This window comes from Lepidothrix coronata, unplaced genomic scaffold (genome assembly GCF_001604755.1).
Source record: "Lepidothrix coronata isolate B3197 unplaced genomic scaffold, Lepidothrix_coronata-1.0 Scaffold62, whole genome shotgun sequence".
Lineage (NCBI taxonomy): Eukaryota > Metazoa > Chordata > Aves > Passeriformes > Pipridae > Lepidothrix > Lepidothrix coronata.
The window spans coordinates 767,725-784,072 of record NW_016690242.1 but is presented as its reverse complement, the minus strand read 5'-3'; the positions used below and the strand labels follow the sequence as shown (position 1 = coordinate 784,072).

Here is a 16,348-nt window from a genome sequence, read left to right as displayed (position 1 = left end):
GTATCCAACTCTTAGTCCTGTATAGGACTATCCCCAAGTCACACAATGCACCTGAGAGTCCAAACGTTTCTTGAACTCTATCAGGTTTGGTGCTGTGACCACTTCCCTGGGGAGTCAGTTCCAGTGCCCAACCACCCTCTGGGTGAAGAACCTTTTCCTAATATCTGACCTAAACCTACCCTCCTCCCCTAACACAACTTCAGGCCATTCCCTCCTGTCACTGGTCATGAGACTGAAGAGATTGTTACCTGCCCCTCTTCTCCTCATGAGGAAGTTGGAGGTTGTGATGAGGTCTCCCCTCAGTCTTGTCTTCTCCAGGCTGAACAGACCAAGTGACCTCAGCTGCTCCTCATATGGCTTCCGCTCCTGGCTGCCAGGGCACGGCTGACTCATATTCAACTTGCCATCGACCAGGACCCCAGGTTCCTTTCTGTGGCACTGCTTTGCACATCTCATTCCCGAGTTACTACACACATCCAGGGTTGCTCCATCCCAGATGCAGAATCAAGAACTTCCCCTTGTTGAACTTCCTATGGTTGGTGACTGTCCAGTCCTTTAATTTGTTGAGGTCTCTCTGAAGGGCCTCCCTGTCTTCTTCCCTGGAGGGGAATTTTCACACCTGAGACAGTGGTGTAAGGGAAGACATTGGGCATGATAAAAAGCATTATCCCACCTTGAAGGATCTGCTGCTTATTGGCCTCTTCCCTTATCTGGATAAAAAGCCAGCTTGTAGCCTCTGGTGGTGGATGCGTACCCCCTCTGCACCTGGGCTGTTTCCTTGGACAGCAAAGCACCCGACGCTTTTCCAAAGGGCAATCCTTTAGTCATTAACCATTGCCATTTCAGTCTCTCATGCACAGATTGGGAAGTGACTTTAGGGGCTGAAAGTCCTGAGGAAGGGAGCACTGGGAGATATTGCAGGTAGCTCCTGCCTCCGCATTTCTGCTTGTTATTTCTGTTTGTCAGTGGAGAACATGAACAACCTCTTCTCTCCCAGAACTGCTATAATGTCCTTCCTATCTCCAGGACCCCGATTTTCCTTTGGATTAAAAAAAGCAGTTTAACAGATGCAGATATGAAAAATAGTCAAGATAACAAGAGTAAATGCTAAAATGAAGTGCTAGAAGGAATAGAGAACCTTGTGACATAGATTTGGAGATACTTTTTAGCAAATTGGACTTGGAAAATCTATCCTTTTCTACTGAGGAGTTGGACTCCTGTAGTGTCACTCAGTGCAGAAAAGGCCACAGTAAATATGACAGGTCTGTGCCATATTCTTAATGGTATTGTAGCACTAATTGAAAACCCAAAGTGAGTTTAAAAATCCTCTGAAGACTGTCTGTGACATATATTGTTCAAACTGGGAGAAAACTCAGTTTACTTGTATTTCATTCCAGCTGCAGTGTCTTTTCACCAGGAGGTGCAACTGAGTCCCCCTTGACTGTGTCTCTCAGTAAGATTAGCAAAACTTTCCTGAGTGACACTGCAGAACTGGAGAGCGGAGGAGCTGCTTATGGGCCTGATTTTTGGAGGTACTGAGCAGATGTGTATCACACTGACTTTAGCTGGAAGTGTGGGTATTTAAGGTGTTTGATAGTAATAGAAAGGCCCTGACTGCAGTGGCATTTTCCTTTCAACTGAAGACTCATTCTTCAAAGTTATTACTTTTAGGTTGGAATATTTCCCAAAAGTTTAATCGATCTTTATGGAATTACATTTTTATTAGTCATGAAATGCATTTTTTTACATTGATTATTTTTCTCCAAAAAGCAATTAAGTGATGCATGAAAGGCAGAGAAGTAACAAAATTAAATTCAAAAGGTTTAAGGAATAATAATTTGAATTATAAAGATCAATCACATTGTAAATTAAATTCAGCTGACTCAGAAATCTCTTACTACAGCTTTTACAAACTTTCACTACTTGTCTTCCTAATCCTCACATAGGAATAGGAATACTCTGCATCTTAATACACATATAAAGTTCAGTCTAACTTAGAAGTAGTTAATTTCTGTTATAGTCTACTGAGAATTCAGTATTTGCTAAAGACTGCTTAAACTGAAATAAAAAAGAGCATGATAAACATATCAATAATCTGTAAGTGGGATTGCTAGGAAAGATTTGAGGTAAGTGTTGGAAAATGAAGACCTCCCATGATGAAAAAAACTTGGTGTATACAACAGGCCTGAATTAAAAGGCTGCATACATATTTTTTCTCTGCTAGCAGTGAATGTAATGATCAGTAGTTTTCAAATTACTGTCCATGGACACCAAGGAATTTGCTAAACCTATCCTGGTTGTCAGCAGAAAAAAATGTTAATTAACAAGATAGCCAAGGATGGGACCAGTGGCAGTCCAGGAAGCAGCTCATGAGAAAGGCAATTATGTAAAAGTGCACCGTAAGATGGAGTTTCTCAAATCAGCTAAGCCTCTGGGAAATTAAATGGTGATGGCAATACCTGAACTGCCCCTGTTTTGGCCATTCTTTTCACATTTATAGCAGCTGAGAGCCCTTGTTCTAGACCTCAGAATCCCTGATGTGCTGGGTGCTGTACAAGCCTGGAAGAGAGATGTCATCAATCCTAGGGAGCTTGTGAGAGCTAGGGTGATAAAACAGCCTAGTGCAGCAGGGATATTAGTTCAGGTTCAGACCTAGGTATAGTTGTGATACAGATTTCTGGCCTAAAGCATCAGAGGAGCAGATTTAGGATTGCTCAAACCTGACATGTCCCAAGTATAAGAAAACAGATAGATAGAAGACAGCCAAGAGAAGACAAGGAGCCTATGAGACAATTCTGGTCACCTCGATAAACAGTTATCTCAGTACACACATGGCTTAAGTACTTTCAGATGTAATTATTTGTGTTTTGAGTACAGGTTTTACATAGATTAAGCCCAATTGCTAAATAGCAATAGCAAAACATAAAATTACAGGCTTTTTCCTAATGGTCTACCTACATAAAGTTTTGGCAATGTTTATTTCTCTAATAAACACATAATGTGCTTAGATTTACTGACTAGTGGATAAAAAAGTGCAATTTCTTATAATATAAAAGAAGTAAATGTGCTTTTTGGCTGATTCATAGTTTGGTTGTTTTCATTTTTCCTTTAGTGAATTATAAAACAAATGCAATAAGAATGAATGTGGGTACAAGAATAAGCATTACTGAAGAGTAGATGGCAACTTAGCAGAGATGAGCCTCACAGTTCGTACATCTTTGCTATCGGTAGCAATGCATGGACAACATCTAGGACCCTGTAGGGGTAGAAATATTCTTACTGTTTAGGTAAACAATTTTTAAAATACCTGTTGGCAGTCTTCTTTCTCAGCTAAAGATTAGTTGCTCTGTACTTAGTTTAACAGCAACCTTCACATTAACAGCATCTTCTATGCTAGCTGCAGGGCTCTTACTGCCATAGATATGCAGTGCAGAATTCTGTAAAAATATATAACAGACTGAAATTTAGTAAAGCTCTGCGTGGTATGATATCCGAAAAAGATGATATTTATTTAACATCCTTCCAAGCAACTAACAGTTGTTTTGGTTTTTTTTCCTGCATGAAGACTGCTTCTTTTGCCATTGGAATTGTACATGAATATAAAGCCTGAAACTACCCTTTCAGTCAACGGAAATTTCTTTACTGACTTAAGAGCGTACAGAAGTATATACTGCTGTTCTTTAGCAGTATAGCAGAATAGCCTTGTAATTTTATCTGAGATAGATAATTGCAGACAGTTTTACTGTCAGTTTTGCTACATCTGTTTCTGAAAAATCTGAATTTGTATTTACTGAAATTTTCTGTAGTTCTCAGTTCATGAGTTAAAAAACGCAGCACTTTTCTTAGCTTTTTTGAGGTACAGACAAAGGCTGGATTCCTTTCTTTAACTGTACTTGCTTATTTATTCAGACATTTCTGTCTCCTGTTATCTGTTGATATATTGACTAAACTGCTGAACTGTTCACCAGTTGAAGTGAGTGGCATGTCTTTAACTTCTGTGCTTCTGGTAACAGAAACGAAACAACAACTAGAAAACTGAAGTGGGACAGAATTTTATGCAGGATAATTTAATAGGCTCTAAATTTATATCTTAATTATCTAATTCCAGTGCCCTAATCACTTAGGAGACAAGCTGTCTTTGTTAGAAGCTTGCCTCTGCACTTTTAGCTGATTAGTACACTGCTGCCTGATCTTGCTGCAAAAGGGATGGGTTGTTTTTAGTTCTCCAAAGATGTTATTCACTTGAGTCTGAACAAAGCTGATTCCCAGACACAATGCCAGAGAACAATGCTGACTCCAAGACAGATGATATTCTGGTTATTTTGAAGTTAAAAATAGGTTTTTTTTTTTTTTTTTTTTTTTTTTTTTAAAGTAAGTTTCTCAAGCTTATTCAGCAAAACCAGTGCAAAGTAGGGCACAGTTCTTCACTTCATAGGTCACCTTAAAGCAATGTATTTTAAAAATTAAGATTAAATAAAACTTCTGGAAAAGTGAAGGGTGGAACATCTCATAAATGTTTTAATAATAATCCTTTTCTTACATGCAAGAACATTTCAGCATGGAGCAGACACATGACCACACTGTAAGTCCCCCAGATTAGCATAGAGATTTACTGTTATTATATTAACCTACTTGCTAGGAAGTCCAAGAATTCAAAACATGCCTAAAAAGCATTTCCTTATTCTCTGTTGTAAAGAGCTTCAGGGTGGCTACACACGTTTGGCCATATTTGTTTTAATGATCCAAAGTTATCTTGAAAGTAGTTGTTTGTTCTTCCTTCCGATCTAAAAAATAAAGTTGCTGAATCAGTGGCAATTAGAGAAACAATGTGAGAACAAAGCGAGAAAAAGATCAAACCCTGAAAAAATATATCATTAAGAAAGACTGAGAAGCTTAGTAAATGGTATCTGAACTAAATTAATGAAAATATTCAAAATTGATAATCATGTGGCACTGAGAAGATCTCAGGCTTAATAATGGCTAAGAAGTACACATGTAAGAGACCAATTAATGATTAAATTTGTTTTTACTGGCATTTCATCAAAGACACGAGATGGCCAGTGAGTTCTACTGAGAGAACTGTAGTTTTCAAACCGGTTTTGAGTTTGTTTGCTCCCATTATGCTACTGGAGAAGGTTTGATGTGTTTCAGAAAAAACAAGCCCTTGCTCTGCAACGCCTGCTTTCTTCCAAATCCCTTTAAAAATGAATTGGTTCAAACAGTTTTTCTGAGACTTGAAGACCCAAGGGTCTTATGGTTTTGGGCACTCCATATTCTCTCTGAAAGATAGGCACTGCATTCGTCTTTTCTCTGCCTTTTACTCCAACCTTCCAAGACCACAGAGAAAACTCTTATTGCCTACGAGCTCAAATGGCCAAGTTGCAAATGGCCAAGCAAATGGCCAAGTTAAAATGGCCAAGTTAAAACCCAAGTTAATTAACTTGGGTTTACTCTTATATGTAAGAAAAAGAGGTCTTAAAAGTAAAACAAAGCTTACTTACTAGATATGTATGAAAACATCTGAAGTAACTGAAAATTCTGCGGAAGTTCTTCACATAGAAGAAAACACTTCATTTGGAAAACATTCTAAAACTTCAACAAAAATTCTTACTGCAAATATTAATTCCAAATCAATATTTTCATATGAATATATAGATTCAAACATACATTTCCATTTTCTATCAGTTTTTAAAATAAGCCCCCTAAAGTTACAAGCAAAAGTAACAACTGAATGAAATAATAGTTTGAATTAATTTAAGTTGTTCTAAGTTGGGAATTTCAAAATGCTTTAGCCAAACATTGTTAATTATGTTGTCACAGAATCATACAATGGCCTGGGTTGGAAGGGACCTTAAAGATCATCTAGTTACAATGCCCCTGCTGTGGTCAGAGACACTTTTCACTAGACCTGTTTTTTTTTCTTTTTTTGCAAAACAAACTAACAGTAACTGTTCCATGGTATAGACTTGGATAGTCTAACTGCAAATGCCTACTGGTGATGACAATGTGTCAGTGTGTGGATTTACAACTGATGTTAATATAAAAGCATATCTGGGTGCCCTAAAACACAAATTAAACACCATATACAAAGTGGGTATCATAAGGTTTGCTAATGAAAAAGAAAAAGCTGACAGCATAGACCTAGGAAGGAATTCCACAGGTTTGGATAAGCACGTGTTCAAAAGTGACACAATTGACACTAGAAAGCCAGTACTTACAGGCACAGGGTGATATATCTGAGAGACAAACAATCATCATTTTACAGGCGTGGTGATGATCTCTGGAGTAGTTTTCTCCACTTCTGAAAGAGAACTTGGAGGAGAGAAAAAGGAAATAAAATTATGTTAATGGCCAAATCTGTATTCCAAACTACAAATCCTGTGTGTAGCAGTAATTCAACTTATACAAGAAGTGTATAGGAGAACCACAAAAGGTCCTCGAGGAGGAAAGAAAGCTGATCAATGGTATGACATCGCTTTCAAATGAGAAAATTACTGACTAGAGCTGCCCCAACTAGGGTTGATGATGACAGAACAGGTAGAGCAGAGTTGATAAATAAGCTAGGAGGATTCATGTTTTTTTCTTCTTGTAAAAGACTTATAAGTTATTAAAAAGATTGATCAGATTTCAGTTTTAGAACAGACAGAAGATGGTAACTTCTCACACAGTTCATAGGTCAGGCAGGGTGTGGTTGGCTGCACTAAAAAGTAGATATCAGAAGCTTTCAAATCTCTAAAAAGCAAATAAACTAATGGGAAATGTCAGTTCAGGAAAATTATTTCATAAAAAATTAATTTCTGTCTTAGGAAATCCTTGATCTATAGGTTACTGGGAACTTGCAAAAAATACATTGGGTTCACCGTTGTCTATTTACACCATTTCCATATCCTCTCATGGGTAAGGTTGTTGATATTGGGGGTCAGGCATGGTTGCATTGTTTTTCTGTAGGTGATGTTAGTGTTGAGCTATTGCCATTTGCAAGGCCAAAGTTAAAAAATGTTATTAAGTTTGAAACAGAACCCATGAGCTAGAATTGATCTTGCACTGCTACTGTTTTATTCTTTCACTGTAGACAAATACTTCTGTTTTAGTTGTGGAAAAATTGTATCTTGTGCTTGATCTGGGCTGAAATATATTGGTGACTTCTGTGATAGTTTCAGATGGGCTGTGCAAAGATGAAAGCTGCAAAATACCAGTTGTTGAACTCAGCCTAGCTATTCTGGTGGCCATTATTAGAGATTTCTCCTAAGAAATGCTTTGCAACTCCTAAAGCTGTCTTGGAAACCAAAAACACAGCTACCCTTTCTCTTTCTCTTTGCTACGACACAGTGCTGGGACTCTTCTTCTCAGTTCTGTTCCTATATATGAGGTAACCAATAGCACACCCTGAGTAATTTCATAACCATTTCCGCCTATGTCTACAATAATGATTTTTTTTCAGTGCTCTTTTGTCATTTTGATCTTTGCTTCAATATTTAGAGACTAACAAAGTATCTGTTTGGTTTTACAAATGATATTTTAAAATCATTGCTCTCTTAAGCAGTGACTGTCTGTAAAGAGGTGTGGATGCCTCTTAAAGGACAGTACAGGGATACAAGGATACCACATACTCCAGCCCCCAACACTGTACTCAGCCCATAATCAGAAAACATGTCTTTCTAGCAAATTAATTAGTGCTAAATTTCAATAAAAATATGATAAGGGAGATCAGTCTAGGGAGTGCTTGACTACGTCCATGTCCATTTAATATATTTCTCTCTTTCTCTCCTTCCCTGTCATTAATTAAATACATAAGAAGAAATTAAGTCTTCTTCAGCTCTGTATTAATTTGGTTTTTGAACAACATCTGCTGGGGAGAAACACTCTCTTAATATTAATTCTCTGCACTGGATGAACGTTACTGAAAAGATATAACCCTAATCATCTTAACTGGTGTATTGTATACTACTTACCCTCGGTTAAAAATCTGGAATGGATCAGAGGGCTTCTTTCAGTACAGTGTGTTTTTCAATACTATGGCAATTATTTCTTCATATGATAAGACAATTTCATTGTTAATGTTCATCAACGATTCCACCTAATCCATTCTTTACCTGGGAGCAGCAAATTGGGCCAACAAAAATGCAAGAGTACAAAGCTCAGAGATTTGGTATACATTTGGTGAACTATTTGTCATTTGATGAACTGTTACTACACAATATCAGTATTAAATCTATTCTTGTGCACTTAATACACTTCTTGTAAGTCACCAAACTGTCTTCAGTTACCAGTTTTGATAGTTTCCTTGGGCTACAGGGTGGAATCTGACCTATAGGGAATTCATAATTTCATCCTGGATGTTCTACAATCTGTTGAAGGCAATTGAAGGTCTGTGACCCTTAATGCAGTATTTCAAATTACTTACAAACTGGGACTTGAATGTAATCACTTCTTGTGTGTGCTTATTCACAGGAAAACCTGCAGAATTCCCATGCCTTTAAAATAATCAGTGAAAACTTTTACTTTAGAAAATGGGTTTTAGATCCAAGCTCTTGCTAAAAATGTGATAGAGGAACAAAGTGTACCAGGATAAGTCTTTTTTTAGGTGATTATATTTGGAATAGATTACCAAAAAACACAGGAAGGGAAGTTCACTGCATAAGACTTTCAAATTAAGTATCTCAGTGGGGCTTGAGATGTAAAAGTTCTGAGAGACAAGTTTTCAGATTTGTAAGAATGAGAACTTTTGCAGCTAGTTTGTGTTTATTAGATACATCAAGGTTAATATACCCTATGTTCAGTTCTTGATAATGCTGCAGAGTAAAAGTGGAGCAACAGTATGATTTTTATATTCAACCCAAAAAGATGTCTAAGGAGTTATTTTGCTAACAACTCCTGCATTTCTAGAGATATTAAACTGATTTAGATACTGGAATGGGAAGGAATGAAATCCTAAATTCTTTTAAGTTCACGCAAATCTAGTTCTAGTATTATTTGCTGGAGCAATAGGAAAACATCTATTTCTACAGCAAATGTCATTGTACCATGTAATTTCTAGTTAAAGTCACGCCGGGTGAAAATGACAAGCTCACATGTGCTTTTTACAAGTTTTCTGGTATCATACTCTCTGGGTAGGATCAATTTAGGGTAAAAGTTCTTGGTAAGAATTAGACAGTTTATAAGATAGATTTCCCATCTTGGTAAGCACATTAAGTGCTTTTCCCTTAGGGGAAAAAGCATTGCTTATCTCTCATGAAAAGTCTTGAGGGTGTTTAGATTGGCTTTGGTGTTCATTGATGGAAAACTTGAACTTTTTATTGGCCTGGGAAAATGCTTTCTAGACAGTCTGGCAGTCTCTACATGTACAACTAGATGTGACAAGTACAAAGGCAAAGACACAGCTCACTCTGAAAGTTGAAAAAGTCTTAAGTTGAATGGATATGATTTTTGTAACTTGTAAAAATAATAGACGGTATTAGGAAGAGGACTATTTGTGCAGAAAAAAAGAGGTATGTGGGTATCTTTAGGATTCACATTTTGGCATATTTTGTAGTATAAAGTTTAGTTACACTAAAAGTAAAAACTGCAAATCAACAAAATTCAGTAAGCTGAAGATGATTGCAAAAAATTCTGATCCTCTTTAGTTGAATGTGATTAGGATAAAGAACTGCTATGAGTTGAAATCCACAGACTGACATTTCTGTTAAGTAGCTCAAAAGTAAAGCAAAGTAAATCTAACAACAGTGCAGTATCTGTTGTCTAGTAAATTGATCAAAAACTTAAAAAGAAATATTTCTAACATACGTATTTTAGAAATGTTGACTATTCAAGTAAGAAAAGTCTTTATGACATCTTGCAGTTGTTAGAAGGTTTTTCTATTGTTTCTATTCATTGACTAAGGATAATGTGGGAAAAAAATAGGGCTGGGCTAAGTCTCTGTTAGCTTCCTGTAATTGTCATGATTTTTCACAAACAATAAACAGTTCACAATCACATCATACATCTATTAGTTCTGCTGAATGTGTCTCATATGGCACTTTGGCTTTGAACTCATCTATCTTATATAAGTATTCTCTCAACTGTTGCTCTCCCACTGCTTCCTGTCTCTGTCTTGAAACCATGCTGGTACATGCAGAGCAGAGAGTTGTGAGCAAGGTTTGACTGAGGCTAGAAAAGCACTGAGTATTTTGGTCCTTCCTGTCCCTCTACCATTAGGTTCTCTCTTCTGTTCACAATGCCCACATGGGGAGTAGTCAGAGGGGCTGATGTGGCAAACTTTGGTTGGATAACAGGTGCACGTTCCCCACAAATGTTGCAGTTGACAATGACTGACTGTGGCTGTTCTCTTCATAGTGCTGGTCTCATTCTGAAGAGCTGGGTCATGCTGCCTGACGTCTCCCTTGTCTTCCCCTTCGTTTAGCAGAGCTTTTTTCTCTAGGCAATGGCAGCAAGTGGAGCTGGAGTGACAAACTTCTATCTTGCTGGGAGTTCGTGCAGCTTTTGGCTGAACCATCTTCCTTGCTCTTGACTTGCCAACATGTACCTGTTTTCAATATAACAGTCAAGATTTTTGCAGTTCTTGCTCAGCATGCAGCTTTCTCATGTAAGGTCAAAAGGAATAGCAGAAAAGGCCTGATTTAAAAGGGATGAAAGGGAATGGAGGTATGGTATGCTCCAGTGAGGTCCTTGAACCACACTCCAATTACAGAACATTCTAGTGTCTGGAACTGCCATATAGCTGATATCTGTGCAACCCAAAATATATGAACGAGTTAAAACAGTTTCTCGCCCTGCCATTCCAAGGCAACTTTGTACCATCTCTCCTCTGTACATGAGACCATTTCACTTCAAATTTCACTAGATTTCAAGTTTCTGACTGGATTAAAATCACGCTGAGAACTGATCCTCCTGAACCTTGAGGCGTTGCTGGGTTTTGATGTCTTCTCAGAAGCACGTCTGCCTGTCCCTCTGAGGGACTATGAAGAGGACAGAAGTGACAGCCCAGTGAAGAGAATATGGGTTAAAACATAGATGACTTTGTTTATATTTAACATGCATGTCACTTGACATAATTTTTTTTTCAAAATTATTATGTGTTTCCAGTATCTTGTGAATATTTAGGTGCATCCAAAGAGACAAAAAGCCTTGAGAATTCATACACTAAAATTTACAGTGCACAGTGAAGAGAAATTCTTATAATAGTTTTTCTATTATTTTTTCAGTTTATGTCACTGGACAGTAGCTTGGGATAATTAAATTAAAAAACATTAAAATAATAATTACACACTTATCACTAACAACCACCATATAAATCTGTGAAGGTATTTTCCACACAGTTTCAATTTACTCAGAAAATGTCTCATTGGTTGAGATTTTTGCAGAATCTTTAGTATGAAGATCTGTTTTAAATGAAGAGAAAATAGTGAAAGATTAGTCTCTAGTTCAGGTATTCCATCATTTTCTGAAGGTATGCACTGAGAAATCATTTAACATGTGCAGAAATGCTTTAGTCAGAATATGCTACTACTATATCATTCGTCAAACCCTAAATCTTGTGCAGGCTGAGAAGCTGGTATGAAAACTATTTCAAATTGTTTTCAGATGAGAATGTTATCTGAGACCATTCACATGTTAAGATGCAAGATAAGCTTTGCTGTTTGCTTACCTTTCACAGTTGTAGGATAATATATATTGATTCTTGTGATTTTATTTTTTTTAAACTGGTAATCTGAGAATTCTGATATTAACTTTCAGTATGTGCAGGTTTTTTTCAAACAGGGATAACAGTTTCAGATCTGTTTTCTGGTATATCTTTTTTAAAGTTCTACGAATATATCCAGGGGAGCCAAACAGTTTCTCTTGACCACTCAGGGTCCAATTTTCCTCATATACATAATCTTTCTTTTCCTTTCCTATCCAGGTTTTACCTCCTTTAGTTTTGTCTGTGACTGCAAATGCAGCTTTCCCCTCATTTTGACACTCTGAGAGGACCTCAGGGCCAGCCTTAGCATTATGACAGAACAACCTGTTGTCTCTGTGCTATAACCAAGTTGCATCAAAAACTTTGTAAGGAAAAGCTATCCACTCTATAATACAGTTGCCAAAGAGGCAACAAATGAAATTAGCAAGTAGATGTGTAAGAAGAAAAGGAAGGGCTTTTTCAAAGAACTGTTATATTTATCGCTTTTTGTTATATGTGGGTGAGGAAAGTTCAGGCAGGTTAAGAGGCGGAGACCAACTCATGATGAGCATAATTTCCCAGATGCTGTTAAATACAAAGATACCTGTTGTGATTCCCTCAGTCACAGAGCACAGAAGCTGTGGGGACACCTTAGTGTTATGTATCTCATATCCTTGATCTCTGATATTGAACAGCATGGGAGATAGGATGCTGAAACAGGTACTCCTAGACTTCTGTGCTACATAACTGTCTTGTTTTTGTTCTTACAGGAAAGGTCATTGCTGCTGTCTCCAGAGGAAAAAAAACCAAACAAATAAGACTTGGATGGGTTTAGGAATTGATGCGCTGCTAAGTATTCCAAGTATTTTGGAATCTGAGAATTTTTTCTTTCAGATTACAAAACACAGGAAGAAATGAGATGGCATTTAGTATTGTTTACTTCTTGAAATGACCGTAGCCCTGAAATTGTACCAGAATCAGAGAATGACGTTAATAGCAATTACAGCACTTGCTCTTTTCAAGACTGGCATGTAGACCACTGGTAGGAGATGAGAAAAAACCCCCACCCTACCCTACTACCCATGAATTGATATTGAATTGGAAAAATGTGAATGCTGTCGTCACCATTCCTAAATGCATAATTTCCCCTACCTTTGCAAATGGAGTCTAGGGAGGACTATAGAGTCCAGCTGCTCTGCAGCTGTTGGTGTCTCAGAATTCAGCTCCCGTGGCAGAAGCCTATGTCCTAAAATTGAGTAATGCCATTCATACATGACAATTGGCCTGGATGTATGCCTGACAACATAAAGATTTGAGTAATTTCATTACAGTGAAATATATAACGTAGAAATGGCAACAAAATTAAAAAAATACTGAAATACCCAGCAACACTTTTAGGTTTCTGACTTAGGTTTCTGTGTTTAGATGTTTTTGATGCTTTAGCAAGTGAACTGTAAGCAAATAAGGAGTAATTAGGTTTCTACTATACTGTTTGCAGTTACCTCTGGCCCTGGGGCTTATCATAGTTCTGTGAAACTGTGGAGAGAATAATTCAACACAATATTGTATATGAAAACTTGTGACATAGGTGGCTTTGATTTGTTACAAACCATAAGGATTTTATCTGATTAGCATTGTTTTGGCTCTTTTAGAAACAGTTAGATGATTAACTTGGCAGATAAAAGCAAGTCTTTGAACAACCACAACCAAAAATCACAGTAACATTTCTAGCTAGAAGTTTATAGAAGTGAGAGGGGACAAGAAGATTATGTAGCTGGTGTTTTCAGCCAAGGTGATTCCCTCAGAGTGGGAAAAGAACAACCATTACTAATATGTATGATTCCAAGAGACAATAAAATGCAGTTTGAAGCATTTTAAACTTGACAATAGAGCTCAGAATCTATTAAAACAATCAGAACAAGGCAACCAATCCCAAATATAAAGGTATAAATAATTCTCTAGGGCAGATAATATCAACTTATTATTATGCTGTGATATTGGTATCACAGTTCTCTAAGATTTTCTGTGTTTGTGACAAGTACATTTGTGTTTTGCTTCTCATTTTTGGTCTGTACTATAGCCAATGACTGTTTCTTTCCAGATGCATGACATTCACAGTCCTTACTCTTCTTATTTATCCACGTGTGAAAACACCGGTCCATGGATATTTTTTCCTCAAACAATTACTGACAATATTCTTACTTTAGTGATCAAACATTATCCTATTTCTGTGTTCTTGCAACTTCTGCTTCCTACAATAACTCAGTTTGATGGTGATGGGATGGAGCTTAATTAAGAACTTCTAATATTCATTGTGAATATATGGGGCTGAACAGGCAGTCTTCCTCAACTTTTAATTTTTTCTGTGTGAAACTCCTACTAACAATGAAGCAGCTGTTCGTTTAAAGGGAACTATTTTTCAAACACGTTGCATTGGGAGCTCTTGTGATCAATTTATAGTGAAGGTGTAAATGTTCTGTTTGGTTCAGGAGCCTTAATGACACTTTGCAAATCTGTTGTTTTTTCTTCGCGTAAATTATTTTATCTACACAAATCTATTGGTTTACATGTGGAATAATCAGTGTCTCTAAACCAAAACTAGCACCTTTGTTTCAGCATAAAATGCTAGTCATATATTCCACTTATTCCCTGCTACAGTTATAAATGGCAAATGGCAGGCCTTTTAAGAAATTCCCCTGTGGTGCAGCTAGCAGGAGATTGCTCAATTGTATAATAATAAAATCTGACCAGATGGTGATGAGGCTTGGTACTAAATGTTTTTTAAACTCTCCTGCTAGGTTTTCTCATTTAAAAGAGGAGAAATCCCACTTTAAGGCCTACATGATTTCAAAGACACCTTGCTATGAGGCATACAACATTGCCTATTCTGCCACATTGTGCAGCACTTCCCATTTTCAGGCAATGTAGAGAGGGTCATGACTTATTTAAAAAGTCAGTATGTTGTCAAGGAGAAGAAAAGTTAGGGAACACATAAAAATTAGATACGGAAAGCAGATGGTAAGTACCCTATTTATGAGAACTTCATCTTTGTCCACCTGCAAAATGTCACAGCTTGAGAGCAAAATACCAAAGTTGGAGGAAGGAGACAGGGTGGTCAGCTCACAAACAGAAGGCATACGCTGAGGTGTTCCATGGAGGTATCTACAGGGGAATTGTAGCCTCCTACAGGGAGTCAGGTGTCTCTGTTCCAAGTGTAGTCACTGGAGATGAAATCAGTACAATCAGTGAAGATGAGAGAGCTCTTAACCTCATGAGCTATGCAAGCAGGAACCACTGACTGTATGGACTGGGATCACCATCAGCAGAGATGGGAGCTTAAATACCTGGTGCACATTGCAAATAACTTCTGCACCTAAATGTGACTTGTTAATCACACAACTGTCTCTTATAGTCTGTACAGGGGCAATTCTGGTAAATTTTGGAATTGTGCAGTTCTCATACAAAAATTTCTTGCAAGTCAGGCTTGCCTCTGAACAGAGTCAAAAGTTTGTCACCTCAGATCCTTGAGGTAGCAGGTTCTGTCTACTGTACCTGTATTATTCTAAATCAGGATTTTTTCTCAGTATCAGAAGTTAGTTGAAATGCTACTGTTTATAGCATGCTTCAGTATATCTCCTACTGAGTACAAGATACATTCTATATTAGAATCCTTTTGAGCCTCTTTCAATCCATCTATAGAATTGAAGGCTTTTAAAATCAATAAAAATCTACTTGCCTTAAGTTAGCACTTACCTAGAACATGAAGGTTACCTCTGAAATATTTTTAAATTCTTTGGCTACTTCAGGTATTTTCGTTGAGACAATCCAACCTGTACCAAAGAAACAAAGGTAAAAAAAGAACAAATAAGCAACTAGCTCATGTGGAAATCTATTGTATTTTGGCAGGGAGCTGGGATGAATGAGATTTCTCATGATGAAATAACTAGAAAATCTGTATGTTCAACACCTATGTCAATCTCTGAATAAGAATAAGAGAAAGTGTGAGTTTTGGGTGGCACTTCATGCAAACTTGGGTTTGTACTTCACGCATCATACATTTAATGAAGCACACCATTACAAGGATTTCATAGCACAGATAATTTTCATTTCCTGGTTAGTTTGTTCTGTTCTCTTCAGTGTCTAATACTTACAGTCTGAATGTCTGAGAACTGGAGTGTGAGGTCTGACACTGGCAGCTTGACTGAGAACTGAGTCTTCTTTAAGTTGATGGACATATGGGTACTCATATCTCTGAAAAACAAGATGAATTGCTGTAGTCACGTAGAACAAAAAAATTTTGACCACAATCTTTAGTACTCATTCAGTTAATTTTTGTTCAATAACTATGGCAGTTTCACATCTGGCCTTGTTTTTTAGATTCTTTTGTCATCTGACAGTGGGTAGGATGCCATCTTTTAAGCTTCTATTTTATATGGGCAGCAACTAATATTCCAAAGGAGATTTTGCTTCTCCATGTAGCAACTCAGGTTTGGATTTAGAATTTTACTATTTTTTAAGAAAAGAAAAGCCCTTTTGTTCTCCTCTGGAGAGCATAGGCAGTGGAGAACACAGCTGGGTTATTGGCTTGGCAGGTGAGTCATTAGTTTCCAAATCAGCACGTTTTTTCTGACAGCTGCCTGCCTGCCCCAGAGGAAGAGCAGGCTGGGCACCATGTGCTGCCAAGGTGTG

General features: G+C 37.4%; 2 long non-coding RNA genes across 2 annotated transcripts; both read right to left on the bottom strand.

Annotated features, from left to right (window-relative positions):
- Positions 1–756: 756 nt before the first annotated feature.
- On the bottom strand, positions 757–4,885 carry LOC108498672. The gene is made up of 3 exons (XR_001875263.1): positions 4,633–4,885; positions 3,308–3,437; positions 757–1,039 (listed from the first exon to the last, which is right to left on the bottom strand). It is a non-coding gene; the product is annotated as an uncharacterized LOC108498672 (long non-coding RNA).
- Positions 4,886–6,169: 1,284 nt separating this feature from the next.
- LOC108498673 lies at positions 6,170–15,896 on the bottom strand. Its single transcript, XR_001875264.1, has 3 exons — positions 15,811–15,896; positions 15,413–15,489; positions 6,170–6,312 (listed from the first exon to the last, which is right to left on the bottom strand). It is a non-coding gene; the product is annotated as an uncharacterized LOC108498673 (long non-coding RNA).
- Positions 15,897–16,348: the final 452 nt, after the last annotated feature.